The 15,992-nt window shown below is 34.5% G+C and overlaps 1 protein-coding gene across 1 annotated transcript in view; it reads left to right on the top strand.

Annotated features, from left to right (window-relative positions):
• Positions 1 to 187: 187 nt before the first annotated feature.
• Positions 188 to 15,992, top strand: part of LOC124219506 (serine/threonine-protein kinase MARK2) — an 83,012-nt gene continuing 67,207 nt past the window's right edge. Inside the window, exon 1 of the mRNA XM_069136233.1 lies at positions 188 to 339. The gene's annotated coding sequence lies outside the window, so the exon portion shown is untranslated. The remainder of the gene's footprint in view (positions 340 to 15,992) is intronic.

Genomic DNA, 15,992 nt, shown 5'->3' with positions numbered 1-15,992 from the left:
TTTTCACCGTGACTACGATAATTGTTACTAGGAGTTGCATACCTTTTCCGCGTTAATGGTAAGAATTGATATGGATCAATCCACACTTCTCTATGGAAAAATTCCTGGATTCTTAGCCGAAGTAAATTTGAAATCCTGTGATTTCCAGACTTTAATTAACCGGTGCAATCTTGTTTGTGTTTTTCAGGCGTAGCAGACGAGGGAGTGCTAGATTCAAGTTGGAAGGACTGAGGTGGGTTCGAGGCATTTTAACCCGTGGCGAAGATGTCCGCTAGCATGCGGAGCACCCTGCAAACTGTTCCTGAGTCGGTGCCTGCCGATCACGTTACCAACTCCAAGGTAAGTCCCAATAACGTAAATCCAGCAATAAAGAAGTGACCAATTTGCAATACGTGCCGAGAGGCGAACGTTTTTATTCAGTTTTGCTAAGAATGAATGAAGCTCGCATCGTAGGGGGAAAATAGAAGCGTCGCAGCTGGTTTTGGTGCGCAAATCCTCTTCGTTGCTTCTTCACTATTAGACGACACAAAAGTAATTGTGACTCTCGTCATTTTCATTCATATTAACTTTATTCAGTTCCTTCTCTTTGAGAAGGAATTTTGATCAGTTCCTCATTGCTGTTACTAAAAACGTTCGTCTCCGACTTCTTTGTGCCTTTGGTATATTGTTTTATCGTCATTCTACCAGACAGCGCTCTTGTAGCAAGAAATTTCTCTTTTTTACCGATCACCATTAGCGGCTAGCATCAATTCTGATATCGCAGGTACCGATGAAAATGTGGCTGGGTAAAAACCTTCAGTTTTAGCGACGATATTCTTTTCCTTCTACTTCAGTCTGCACAAAATTCTGTCTTCAAACCAATTGTTTATACATTTTGTCAAAGACTATTAGAAAAGAAGAGCGCTGTCTTTGGCTAACGAATGGTGATTATTATAAATGTTATTATAGTTAGGAACAAATACATCATTGTTAAGTTATGTGGTGTTATGTTACGTTACATTATTACACGCTGCTTTCAACGTAAATCAAACGTGCGCCTCTGTTGTTTATATACACAGTCTGTTTATTATTAAGTACATATATATTAGTTATGCATATATACACGTTGGTGATTGTTGGTAGATAGACGTCTGCAACATGTTTCAAATTCGATAAACCTTCACGAATTTTTGGTTTTTTTCCTTCTGTTTTTCATTTCTCAAAAATAAAGAAGCACGAGGCTGAAGTTTGTAACGTTAAGGTAACGAAAAATCAGGGAATAAATCTTGATCGCGCAATTTGAGAATTACTTTTGAATAGTTTTTTTTTTTTTTTGTTTCCACCAAAACATAAGAACGTTTCGTTTATCATCGCTTACTAGATTTCGGGCGGTCGTAAAGGATGAGGCTGAAGTTAGTAACGTTATCGTAACGAAAGATTGGTGGAAAAAATTACTATTTTGCCATTTTTTAGTGACTTTGAAGTGGCCAAATTTTTAAAAGATGACTTACCGCTTTGCTCTATTATAATATACTGCATTTCCGGGATTCCTAATGTTACAAAATAACGGGTTTTCCCCCGAAACGTGAATCATTACATTAACGTTACTAACTTCAGCCTCATCGTAAAGGTGTGAAATAACGATTATTTCGAAAGATGCAACGTTGCACTAACGTTGCTAACTTCACACTCGTAAAGAAGCAACGGGATCACAATCTGTACGCCAATTTACCTGAAACATTTCCACGGACAGTAGTAATTGATATCAACATACATATAATATAGATTTGAGCCCGCGTTTATAGGATTATAGAAGTGAATACTTGAAATCACTGTATTGTTATATTCAAGATAAATTGGTCTCGAACGTCGTGCGCTAAATTATCATCTTCGATAAAATGCTTGAAAATTCGGTTTTCAAAATGAAGTGGGGGGGCATTTAAAAAAAACAAAAGAAATATCCTGATTGTCCTTCGTCGTTGGGCGGGAAAATGCTGAAATGCTGGGCTGTAATTATTTATGAGTATTAACTCGTTCGCATATTGTCCGCACACCACGTATATGTTTATGTATATATATATTTGTATTTACGTGTATAGTAAACACATGTGCGTAATGTATCCGTCTCCGTTATTATCGACAATAATTACACCATATGTTTGAAAAAATCACATTCTATGCGAATAAAAAGGAAAAAACGAAATTCAACCAAAATCCAATGCGTATTATAATTCATACGCGCTTAATGTGGTATAACAATAAATGACGACGATGCTTTAAACTTTTAAAGCAAGAAAAATGTATATACATATGATTTCAAAAACTTCTCCGTCAACTTTACAAGATATACACTTTTATTCTATTGGTTTACTATACGTCTACACCTCTAATCGTTATTCGAAAAGTGTGACACAACTATCGCGTATTATTACCGTTCTCTCGACCCATGTTGAACCTACAGTTATATGCGTGTGTGTGTGTATAATATACAATGTACATGTGCATACATAGAAAGCGCTTAGAGAGCGACCGTCGCGTAGTCGCTCCTCTACTTGGTTGTAAACTTGACCTCGTTTGACCTCGGCACGATTTTATTTATACCTAAATCGTTTATAAGTAAAGAAAAAAACAATGTACAAAGATTCTACCTAAATTTTACAGTTGCCTGGAATCATTGTTATTGTTATTATTATCGGGTACTGCAGTAAGAAATTTTTAATCCAACTTCGGCCTCCGTAATCGATATGGGGCGAGGTTGAAATATCGAATTTTAAAAGTCCAGAAAGAGCCGAATTACGAATTTTTTGGTAGCAAAACTTGAAGTGAAGAAAGCGAATTATTTGACGAGACATCAAAGTTTCGAATCGATCGAAACCCGACGCTCCGAGCTCTGAAAGTGCAAAGTTCCGAAAGTGCGAAATTGAGAAAATTAAAAAATTTGAAACATCGAAATACCGAGTGATCGAAGATTTTCAGTTGTGTGAAGTTTTGGCTCGGTGAAATTTCATCGCTTCGATCTTTCGTTGTTTTGGATTTTCGATATTTTTACGTTCGGAATCGTTGTCATTGTGATTTTCAGTTTTTCTGATTTTTTTTCTTTACACCCACTCGTCGAGCAAACTACGCTGTGTGAATATATTTTATTTTTCGGAACTTTGCTTCATCGTAACTTGAATTTTCGGAATCTTGCATTTCGGAACTTTTGAGTCATTGGGTTTCCGATCTTTCGGAACTTTGTTATTTCCTAAAGCTTTGATTTCTTTACTTTAAGTTTAGCCACTAAATGTTTCGGAATTAGGCGCTTTCGGAACTTTTCAAATTCGGAACTTCAACCCCGCCGTAACGAAATTATTATTATTTTATTTTAATAAGTTAAAGCGAAGGAAGAACAGGAATTAAAAGTATTTACAATCCGTTATTCATGTACACTATCGTTTGTATACGTATAACGAACACGGATTATTGTTGATCAGGTAAAATTTAATAACTCTCCGATATTAGACTGGTCCATATCATTCCCAAACTTCTCGTTACATCTTAATTTGTAAAATTCGTGATATTTTGTATTGATTGTAATTATTTTCGTAGAATTGATGATTTGTTTAAGTAATTTTTTTTTTTGTTCCATTCCTTCTTATTTATCGCGTGTTTCATCGATCGTTGATCACAGATTTATCTTTCTATTCTATGTTATCCCTTTTAATATACCGCAGTTAACTTCGCATTACAATACATATAATATACACGAATGAATATGTGCTTATAAGAAACGATCCGATCGACATCGTTGATGGTTTTTAAATTTCTAATATCAATTTGCTTTCATTGAATTTCTATATTCATTGCCGACGGCTTGAATTGGCACACTTTACATTATCATGTATCCACGTACATATTATCATACGTACGTATCGCGTGTATTTCTGCAGACGATACGACGCTATAACCCACGTATAAATATACATTAACAAAATATAAACCACACCGGTTTAATTCGTGCGCATATTATACTTTCATAATAATTCAACAGCTGATGATTCTATGTTATCCCTAACGCGTACATTACGTATCTACATCATATATACCTACGTATACAGACACGTACGATACGACGGACGTCTCCTTGATGTTCGTCGGCTGCCCTCCGTCCGTTTAAGTTACAAGTTCTTTGCAGAGTTGTAGGTATACATACGCCAATCCTGATCAATTAACTAAATGACCACGGAATTGCGAGAGGTTGACTCCGATGTGTTTGCGCGTAACAACCAAAGTGTCACGTTCCTCGGGTTCCCTCTCCTCACCCTCCACGTGTGCACCTCGTGCCTCCACCCTCTGATACTCGTCGTCGTCGTCGTTTCTTCTTTCCTCCTTCGATCATAGAATAATCTTTGCTGTTGTTATTATATATAATACGTAATTACATTCGTCATCGTCATCGTCGTCGTCGGTCAAAGAAGAAATGAAAAAATTCAGAGGAGAATTTAGCATGAAATCTTGATTCTTGTACTCGAGGAGATTTTTGTTGTTATTTAAATCGTAATTGTTTATTAACACCGTGGGAACGTTAACAACGCTAATGAATATTGTGTGTGTGTGTGTGTATATATATATATACAGGTGGTGAGAATGTTTAAACAATGAAATTCCTCATCCCGTACATCGTTTATCTTTGTTGACTGAAAATGTTAGAAGAGAATAATAATTGCCAATTAACACATTTATAACGTATTACTTTATTTTATTTTACGTGGCGCGTGTTTTCTCAGATTTTTGTCTAACGTTGCCGAACGAATATTTGCGTGATATTTCATCCGGTAGACGTACGCGTGAAAATTCTGTTTTGAAAAAAAAAAACTCAACAAGAAGAACAACAATAATCCCACAAACCAATGAGTAATATATATATATTAGACAGTAAAAAACATATCTGGAAATATTTATATGTAATATATATAATATTTTTAAATGTTATACTTAATTTGAATTACTACAATAATATACCATTAAGGATATGCATAATATTATCGTTTATTAAATAATGAAAGCTGAGCTTGAAGAATCGGTTCGAAGCAGTTGTTTCGGTGCGAAAACTGCATTACCGACAGTCGGTAAATTAACGCCGTTACAAGTCAACCAATCGTCGTCCGCGGTCGAGTTTCGGGGATGGGAAGCGTCGACCGTTACGCGGAAGCGAGCCTCGCGATTGGCCCAGACTTTCGAACGTTCCAGTTTGAAAACCGTTCTCAAACTGCGCGATTTTCGCCCGTACAAAATCGTCTCGGTTTTTTTTTTTACAACGAACTTGTTTACAGTATTATCTTATACCATCACGCAATGTGTATTTGCAAATTCACTTGAGTGACTTGGGCTCGTTGACAGATGATAAGAGAGAAACAGAGAAGCGAGAATAGGTAAAGAGAGACAAACGTCCATCTTCAATCGAGTCGATCGAAATAAATTGCCTCAGCGGACGAAGAAGCGAACCGGTGGTGATGCACGAGTTCACATTCGCATAGGTATACGTATTCGCGTCTATTTACACATGCGTATAATCATCGTATATATACGTGTACGAACTACGCGGCGATATTAAAACCGCTGCTAATTGAACCAATTTAATTCTCATTGTCAGCGAATATTAGAGATACAGACCGCGTGATCATTCTGCGGACTCGGATTAGCTGTTGTACAAGGTTGCTATTAAGCATGAGCGCATCGCCCAAAGTGAAAAAATTTGCAAATATTAATCCTTGCATGTGGGTATATATTTATTTATTTATTTATTTATTTTTTTTTTTTCTTTACTTTATTATCCTTTCTTATTTTACCGCTCTTTAGTATCCCTCGAATCGTAGTAATTCAGTGAAAGATGTTTATACGTATGTGTGTATGTATGTATGTATGAATGTAGTAATGCAGAGACTGAGAGAGAAAACTCATCCGTTACGACGATAATTGTTGAGTATACTAATTAAACCACCCCTCCTCTCTCTCTTCGTACAAACAGCTGACAAATGTATACATATATATATATATTCATCGTTAAACTCTGTGACCACCGCGTCGACTCTTTGCCGTATGCTAATTAACGTTTATAATTACATTATAGGCACTTGGATGAGGGCAGATTTCATCGTAATATTTATTATGAAAAAATTCACGTTATATCTTTACGTAATGCGTATAACAATATCCCCGAAATGATAATTAATATTCGATATGAAAAACAAAATTCGCAACATTTATGTACCGGAATTTTTGGGTATCGGTATCACGCTGGGAATTTTTTTTATTTATTTTTTTTTCTCTTTATTCCGGCATAACATTATCTTCTCTTCTCCGTTACAAGTCGTTTCACCATTGCCATTGATTGTTGTCCCCGATCAATACCGAAGCAACGTTGTGGCGAAATTTAATGTATTTAGTGAATTTAAAAAATTTAAGGAGTGTTTCAATACATTTGTAGACTGAAGTCGAAACAAATCTACTAGGTTCATTAACGATTTCAAATCGACTTCAAATCGATCATCTTCGATATCCAAGCTTTTCCCCTTTTAATCGGAGTATCATTTATACTCTCTCATTTTAAATGCAGTTTTTCCGTACAATAAGCTTAAGCAGCAATATATATATATATATATCGATATCGATTTTCCTCCAATCAACCTACTTGCAAGTTGAAACAAACGAGATTATCCAATTACGCTTATTATATACATATACATTAGGGTGCTTTTTTTTTGGACCATATTTTTTTTTTTCGGTCCCATCGTGAAATTTTGTTGGCAATACAACAAAAAAAATTCCCTGAAAGATTGAGCCCTTAATATTAATATTAAGTGCTCGCCCAAGGCATGTAAAGATTTCCCGCTTAAAATACACGTAAACTTCAATTTTTTTCTTTAAAACATCTACAGTTCAGAGGCATTCTATGGTGTAGTCTAGGACGTCAGTAGATTTTCTTCGGAATGAAATGCTCTACAAAAGTGCTCATTGCGGTGAAGTCGTAACTCACACCGGCGAAGTCGTACGGGCCACCCAAACCCAATTTTTTCATGAAATTCTTGTCTTTTTGCCCGTATCTCGTAAATAACAAGAGCTACAAAAAAAATATTCAACAAATTTGTCGGAAATTTAATTTCCTACAAAAAAGTTCCAGAAAACCAAATTGCTAACATCGATATTTATTGAGATATTGGGCTTTTAAGGTGAGGAAGTATGGAATTTTCATGAATTATTGAGTATTGTCGAATTATTCATTGTCGAATATTTTTTTGTTTTGTAGCTCTTGTCATTACAATTACAATTCTTGTCATTACAATTACAATTCTTGTCATTACAATTGCAAGAGCTACAAAACAAAAAAATATTCGACAATCAATAATTCGACAATTGAACTCAATAATTCATGAAAATTCCATAATTCCTCACCTTAAAAGCCCAGTATCTCAATAAATATCGATGTTAGCAATTTGGTTTTCTGGAACTTTTTTGTAGGAAATTAAATTTCCGACAAATTTGTTGAATATTTTTTTTGTAGCTCTTGTTATTTACGAGATACGGGCAAAAAGACAAGAATTTCATGAAAAAATTGGGTTTGGGTGGCCCGTACGACTTCGCCGGTGTGAGTTACGACTTCACCGCAATGAGCACTTTTGTAGAGCATTTCATTCCGAAGAAAATCTACTGACGTCCTAGACTACACCATAGAATGCCTCTGAACTGTAGATGTTTTAAAGAAAAAAATTGAAGTTTACGTGTATTTTAAGCGGGAAATCTTTACATGCCTTGGGCGAGCACTTAATATTAATATTAAGGGCTCAATCTTTCAGGGAATTTTTTTTGTTGTATTGCCAACAAAATTTCACGATGGGACCGAAAAAAAAAAATATGGTCCAAAAAAAAAGCACCCTAATATACATGAAACATCAAAAGGAAGACGAAAAACCCACCGTTATAGAAGTAGAGAGAAAATAAGTAGAGAAAAATATATATATACAATACAAAATTCCAGTGACTTGTGTTGGAGACGATTTTGCACGGAGCGCACAACGACTGTAGGAAAAAAAGTTGTGTATATATATATATATATTATATATATATATATAAGTATCCTACCTGCCGGGAACCATACAAGGTAACGGTGCAACACACCGTAAAACCTTGCAGGCAATCTCTATTGTACGTGATATAGGTGCATTATATATGTATAAAGGACGATTGTCGAAAGTCGCAACGACGACGCGGCGACGTTATCGATATACTTTTCACAATATCCTGCGAAATATAAGAATTAACTTATTGTTGTTGTTGTTGTTGTTGTTATAATTACGATTATTTTACATGGTTTCGATGATTTATCATACCGCTATATATTTAATTACAGTTAATTGTGAGTAAAGTTTTTCTCTCTCTCTCTCTCTCTCTCTCTCTCTCTCTCTCTCTCTCTCTCTCTCCCCCCCTCTTCAATCGCGCTCAAACTTTCTTTTCGTAAATTCTTTTTCTTTTTTTTTCCTCTTTCTCCACCTCATTATTTTCACCGAGTCGGTTGCTATTTTTATCGTACGTTTCATTTATTTATTTTTTTTTTCCCCCTCTTCACGCAGCCCGTACGATTTTAAATCAGATTTACTCGATTTTTTACACCAGTTTTCATTTTTTTTTTTTTTCTTTTTGTTTGCTCTTTTTTTCTTCCGCTCTTTCTCATCTCCGTTTATAATTTCATTCCGGTGCGAAGTTTTATCATTCGTTTATTCGGTTGTTTAATTTTTTTTTAAATTTTCCGTGCATGATTTTAAATAACATTCTTAATAATACTAATAATAATAATAACAACAACAACAACAACAACAACAACAATAATAATAATAACGTGCGCGCGTGAGATAGTCTTTATTTTCCGCAAGTCGGAAATGAGGCGGCCTGTATTTACCCGGCGGGTCTCTCGGGTCTGTTCTCTACGAAGTTCGTTGCTCGCGTTGTTTCATATATTCGATCACAGAGAGCGCCACGCGGTTTTTTTGCAAACGAAATTCGCGCGGTTGTCACGCGCTTACGAAACTGCACTTGAAAGTTGTTATTGCGTAACGAACTTATCGCCGGCAGCTTGCGATGTGCCAAAATTTTTTTTTTTTTTTTTTTTTTTATAACAAAGAAATATTATTTACCGGCGGTTAATTAATTTTTCTTTTATAATTTGTCAAATAATTTCGATATTATTCGATTTTGAGCGATGTTTCTGTTTTTTTTTTCCCCCTTTGTCCTCATTAAAAGCGTAAGATTCGAATCATTAGGTTTCACGAATTTTCTTTCCCTTTTCCATCCGATTTGTAAACATTTATTGTCGACAAAATTTTTCTCTTCATCCCAGTTCGCAACGTATCCGCGTGCAATTTTAATGCGGACAAAATAATCCACCGGAGACTATTCCGCGTGTTTGTAAATTATTGCACGTAGTCTGAGATTCTCGCAATTTTCACGGTAAATTAATACCTGAGCGGTAAGATTGCCGTTTGTACCGATTTCCATCTACGTACAATACTATTTCAGGATCGTTATCGTACATTTGACGGCATAAACATAATTAGTATTATAAAACGACCGACGGTTTACTTTTTCATAATGATAATAACTGCCCAATCATAATTCTACGGTAAACTTGGATTAGATGGGATAAACAGGGTTCGTACGCACAGGGAATACCTGGAAAACCGGGAAAACTCATGGAAAAGTCAGGGAATTTCGAAAATACGACTGGAATTTTAAGTTTCTTGAAGAAATAAACGTCTTTTTTTCTTTTTTTTTTTTAATTTTCTTTCTAACTTTAAACAGTTACTATTAACAATTGAAATTTTTCACACCGTTCATTTGCTCATTCTTGTAAATAAAACGGCTGCGGCGATTTGCGGGGGAAAAAAAAAAAAGAAGAGAAAAAAAAATAACAAACCACGAAAAGGAAAAATGTTAAAGTGAGAAATGGGAGATGATAAAAAAAAAAAAAATAACAGACGAACAAAACAATTCCTTATTATTTCTGGGGTAATTTTCCCCACAATGTCGGTGAAACGTTTTGCGAGACGCTGTTTAACGCGATGATTTTCAGTTTCTCACTGCTGCTGCCTGCACGTGTATCGCATACGTTAAATACCGCTTGTAACACGTAGCGTTGGGTTTGTAGGTACATTATTGCATTGAGGTATTTATGCGTGTGTGCGTATGTGCGCGTGTGTGCATACACAATGGATAGCAGAGAGACAGAGAGTGAGAGAGAGAGAGAGACAAGTAAAGTCGGATGGCTGTAGCCGCTAGAAGTAGTAAAGCATGCGGAATAATTACCCTCACTGCAAGTTAGGATTGTCGACAAGGTTACGCGTGTCGTATACTTCTCTACATATGCATATATATATATATATATATACACAATATAATAACGAATAAACGACGTTGTAAAACAATGCGTGAATTCTTCTCCGGTTACACAACAAATTTGTTTTTTTTTTTTTTCTTTTCTTCCGTCCATCCTTCCTCCATTTTTCTGTTGTTTCTTTTTTTTTTATTTTTCTCTCCTCTTTTTCTTTTCCTCTTCTTCTTCTTCTTCTGTATACATATATATATATATATATATATATATACATATATATACGTATATTTTCAATTAAACGCTAGACAACTCGGCGCTCATCATAGCTAACCTTACTTACATATTATATGGGACATTTCGCGACGACCGAGTAAACGGTTGATCATGAAATTTTTCAATCTCGCCAAAGATTTTTTTCTACGTTGGGGCGGGGGGGCAACACCCACCACGCCCTTGAAAAGCTTCCGAGAGTTTCTTCTTTTTTTTTTTTTTTTTTTTCTCCAATTTTTTTTGCGAATCGCTCGTCTTTTCCCAACGATTTTTTAAACCCTGTCACAAAGACACCCAAATTTACTTTTGTGGAACAAGAAAGGCGTTGAAAAAAAAAACATTCCGTTTCCGAAACCAAATTCAGAGTAGGACCTCGTTTTTTTCTATTGTTTTTTAAATCACTAATATATATGTGTATAAATATATTTTTTTTTTTTTATCGGTTCTTCTACTTTCGTACCTGTTGAAAATCCATTGCAACACGTATAACGCATTTCGGATTTGAATGCTGATTTTTTTAAAAATTGTTTCATCGGTCCTAAAACACACCGATGAATTTTTTCAACATTTTTTCTCTCAACACTTTTCCGTGCAAACTAACAACTCAGAAAGTGTTGAAAAAAGGAATTTATTGGGCGTTTCGAAGGTTTGTCACAATTTCATGTAGCTGCGTTCAGACAGAAATTGTTTACACACGCTCGCACACGGCATGTGTGAAAATATTTTTACGCGGTTTCATTTATACGATTCGACGTTCGCGGATATTCAATGCAGCGTGAAATGATTCACGCGCAATGATGTTTTACAATGGCTCGGTTTATTCATTGGCAAGTTTCGATTTTCTTTTATGCATGAATTCTACGTAAAATTTATGATTTCATGTTATATACATATATATATATATATACACACACACACATTTATACTTACCGTATATTTTCGTTGAAAATGCTCAATTTAACACATATTCTTCCATGGTATTTGTTACTTCTGGACGGTTTATGTTTAAACATAAATTTCAGTTTGGAAACGAGGATTTTAAGTGCGATTTTTTTTTTTTTTTTTCACTTTTCGTTATTCTTCTTTTTTTTTTTTTTTTTTTTTCCAAGTCTTCTCTTTCACTCGACATATTCGAAGTTTCGTCTTCGGAAATATGCGATTGAAAGTTGAGGTGATAAAGGTGACGACGACGAGAGAAAAAAAAAAAAAGAAGAAGAGTAAAATGATAAACGAAATAAAAAAAGAACGAAAAATAAGGCAATTATAATCGTTTGTCGTGTGTTATGTTGGATGTTGTTGTTGTTGTTGTTAATATTGTTATTATTATTGTTGTTATTATTATTATTCATACATACGCACATACGCGTAAAGTATAGGGTATATTAAGTGACTCTAATAATAAAACACGTGCAACACGTGTCGAATGTGTCAAGAGTTTGCGGTCTATTTACCAATGTGTATGTATTAATTTACATAATAGGTTATGATACGTGAAATGAAATTCTTCGTTAATGCTGTACGTAGAACGGGTATAATGATTGTTTACTCTCTCGATACGAATTCATACCGTGCGGAATTGGATTTTACGTTCTTTCTTTCTTTCTTTCTTGCTTTTTTTTTTTTTTCTCTTTCTCAAACAAAGTAGGAACGAAAAAAAAAAAAAGAAACCAGTCAAAGTTTTTCCGTGCCTGCGTGCGATTTGAAAAGCAAAAGACGAAGAAGATGATTTGAAAAGAAAAAAAAAAAAAGTGAAAAAAATGTATCAAAACCTGTACTCTGTAGGTTAATTTCGGGGTGAGGTTTAAAATGTTTGTATAAATTGTGCGCTTGTAAGAAAAAATTCATCGATTCACTTGGTGTGTTTATTTTTATTTACATTTTATCTCAAACGTCGTTCGATAAAAGTACGAAACAAAACAACCCGCCGAAATCACGTTCAGCTAAGAACTATGGCTGGAGAGCGGTGAAATTTGGTGGAATGTTTGTTGATATTTTTGGTAATTCGGTTCGAGGCGACAATGCGAACCGAAAGAAAAATCCGACTGGCTTTTACCCACGTCGGAGATACCCGGTGTCGTAATTTTTAACCAAGCTGGACAACCTGTTGCAAATAAAAAAAAAAAAAAAACGATAAATAAATAAATTGATAAAAAAAAAAACGAAAAATTTAATGAAATCGAGAAATGAAGAAAAGTGAATAACAAAAAATAAAGGACGACGGTGTAAAAACGACGTCGTCTTTTCGTGTAATAATCACGCGTATCTAATATCCTACGCGAGGCGTTAAACGTTACCGTAAACCGGGTGAATTTTTAGTACAGATCAATAAATCGAAGGTCGGTGCGCGATGTTACGCCGGAATATAAAGTACCGAAAGAAGGAAGGAAGCGAGAAGAGAGAAAAGATGTGTGCAACAAATGAAACAAATGAACACCTGTGATATCATTCTCATTTATCATTATTATTATTATTATTATTATTATAACCAAAAGAAATTAGATGATTTTGGTTGTCTTAGTTTTCTCAATTATGATAAATTATAAATATTATTTTTATTTTATTTATTTCCTTCTTCCAAACCCGCGAAAAATTAGTCCTCGGTATGGAATTAAAACAAATTTTTATACTAGAACTGTGCGAGTCAAAAAATCTAGCATATCCTTTTCTTCTTCTTCTTCTTCTTCTTCTTCTTCTTCTTATATATTTCTACAAATAAAATCTGTAGCATCGACAACTATAATTGCATTTAGTATTGTACAGTTGTTTTTGTCATATTTTTTTTATCTTAACTTTGACAATATTTAAACCGCTGTTATAGCATCGATGCAGGTTTGACTGGAATTTTTTTTTAACGCAGCCAATGAAATATTTAATTTTTTTTTTATCACGCATCCACCATTCTTTCCACAGTCGAAGTCTTACGATTTTCAACATCGCCTCGGTACAATCGATTCATTGTCAGCTTTTTTCAGACCGGCTTTGGACGAGCGTATAATTTGTATCCCAGGAAACGTATTATAAATTCCACCTTGCGAATCCTTAAAAGGCCGGGTTACGGTTCAACGGACGATCCTCCTTGAAATCATTCCTGCACGCTGTCCGTTCATTGAATACGTAAATTGTGGATTTATGTACGTTCTCGTATTTAAATTTATCGATTATGCGTACGTGTATGTAGAGAAACGTTGCCGCGAGATGGCGAAGATTTGTAGAAATTCGCATTTTCAACGTTGCAGAATTTTTCATTTCTTCCATCTCTTCCACTCTTATTCTCGGCTTCTTCGCACACTCGAAAATTAACATATCACGTATCGTCATATCTATTTTTACAATTCCATCATTCACGTTTTACTCTGTTTCATTTACGTGCGGTAATTTTCTTTTGAACAGCTTTGAGTCACGCGTTAGTGTCCTGATTGTAAGTCAACCTTTGGAACAAGATAGTATTCCATGGATCTTGGGCTCGCTGATTACGAATCTGAAATCAGATTTATGAAAATTCAAAATGACGGTATTCCAACACGGCGCAAACAAAAATTACGCATTTAATCAAATCCGGTCAAAAAACTCTGTGCGACGGTTTTCGGGGTCGCTTTAGTTTTAAGTTACACTGGAAAAAAATAATCTGCAAAATCATTTTTAAGACGAATCGAAGCAACCTTTTAATATGTTCAAATGAAAATCGTAATTACTTTTGTTTCCTCCATTTTTCTTTCTTTTACGTCGCCTTGAATTGATAAATGAAATTTTTACGCTCGCCATTTGAGTGGATTTTTGCCGCATTGGCTACGTGTCGAATATCCAGGGTCGTTGGTAAATGGCTGTCCATATTTGAAGCTAATGTGCAAAAAGGTCAATTCAATTTCCTGAACACTTTTTACGTCCACACATCAAAGATGGGAGTAAAAAATTATCACCTTGCACCTATTTTTAATATACACACCTGTAAAATGAACCAAACGAAATCGCACCTAATTCGCGTTTCTTCGTTTACATTTATTAAACTCTCCGATCATTACCATATTCTTATTTTTTTTTTTTATTCTTCTAATTGTAACGACTTCGACGATGTCGATGACGATGACTTTTTTGTACGCATGTGTATAAATAGAAAATTTGATTTTGATTAAATTGACAGAATTAGGTCGAACATTGCGTGTATACATCAAGAATCACGTTTCACGGTATATGTATATATATATCCTTGAGGATTGTTTTTTTTTTTTTTTTTTTAATTGTATTCAATCTCTGGATCTGACATGAATTATACAAGCTGATATAGAACGGTGCGCGATGAAAAGAGAAAGAGAGGTAGAGAGAGAGAGTGCGAGAGAGACAGTACGAGGAAACCCCAAAAATAAGATGACCAGATGTACAAAACGTAAGCTGGGTGAAAGTTTAAGGAAACGAAGGCAAAAATATAAGGAAATACTTATATTGTAATGGATTGTTTTATTTGTTTATTTTTTTTTTTTTTTTTCTAATATCAGGGAAATAACAGCGGAAAAGAAAAATTACACGAATTGAAGCAAAACTGCGGTTTTTGAAGAGAAAAAAGGAAAAGAAAAAAAAAAAAAAAAAGAAGAATTTATTTTATTTTGCGCACGATGTGTATTTCATTAGTAATACGAGGATCAACTGCGATTTGCTATATTGCGTATATAATAATAATGATAATAATAATACAACCCGCATGTGTAAAACACTGCAGGAAACTCGGATTATAAGTACGAGACAAACAAGTTTATTATATATGTACATAGGTATAGAAAGGCGGTCGAACAGATGGTTTCGTCTTTGTTCCGCCTTTCGTTCCTTCAAACCCTTTGAGTCTGGTGAGTATTTTTATCGCCTATTTTATATCGATTTCTCGTATATTTAGACAACTTTTCAAACATACTTTTTTGCGATTTTTTTTTACTATTTCCGATAGTATACCGATGGGTTCTCGATACTCGAGAGTAATTATTGCGATACAATGTTAATCGTTATTGCTAAAAACTAATGGATTGAAAAAAAAATCGTGAAAATTTAAGAAATAATTCGTTTCCGAAAAAGTTACACCTCTACACGTGTACATGTTTTACATTGAATTGTAAGTCCGAATCACAATGATCTGATTCACAAAATTCAAGATGGCGGATCGAATAAGGCGGACGAAAACTTGAAATTCGATCGAATCTATAACTCAATGATTGCAAAGAATTTTCAAACTCTATGATTAACTAACGCATCGAAATATGAAAAAAAATAAAACTCTGGTATTAAAAATAAACTTTTGTACATTTTCCAAAAGATCTTCGTAGCTTAGGAGGGTAATAATTAAATAAACATTCACCGACTATATCTTAAAATAAAATGAATATTAACGATTGTTTTTTTA

This window comes from Neodiprion pinetum, chromosome 5 (genome assembly GCF_021155775.2).
Source record: "Neodiprion pinetum isolate iyNeoPine1 chromosome 5, iyNeoPine1.2, whole genome shotgun sequence".
NCBI classification, from domain to species: Eukaryota; Metazoa; Arthropoda; class Insecta; order Hymenoptera; family Diprionidae; genus Neodiprion; species Neodiprion pinetum.
Note: the sequence above shows the minus strand (reverse complement) of the source record. Positions and strands in the feature narration are given on the sequence as shown.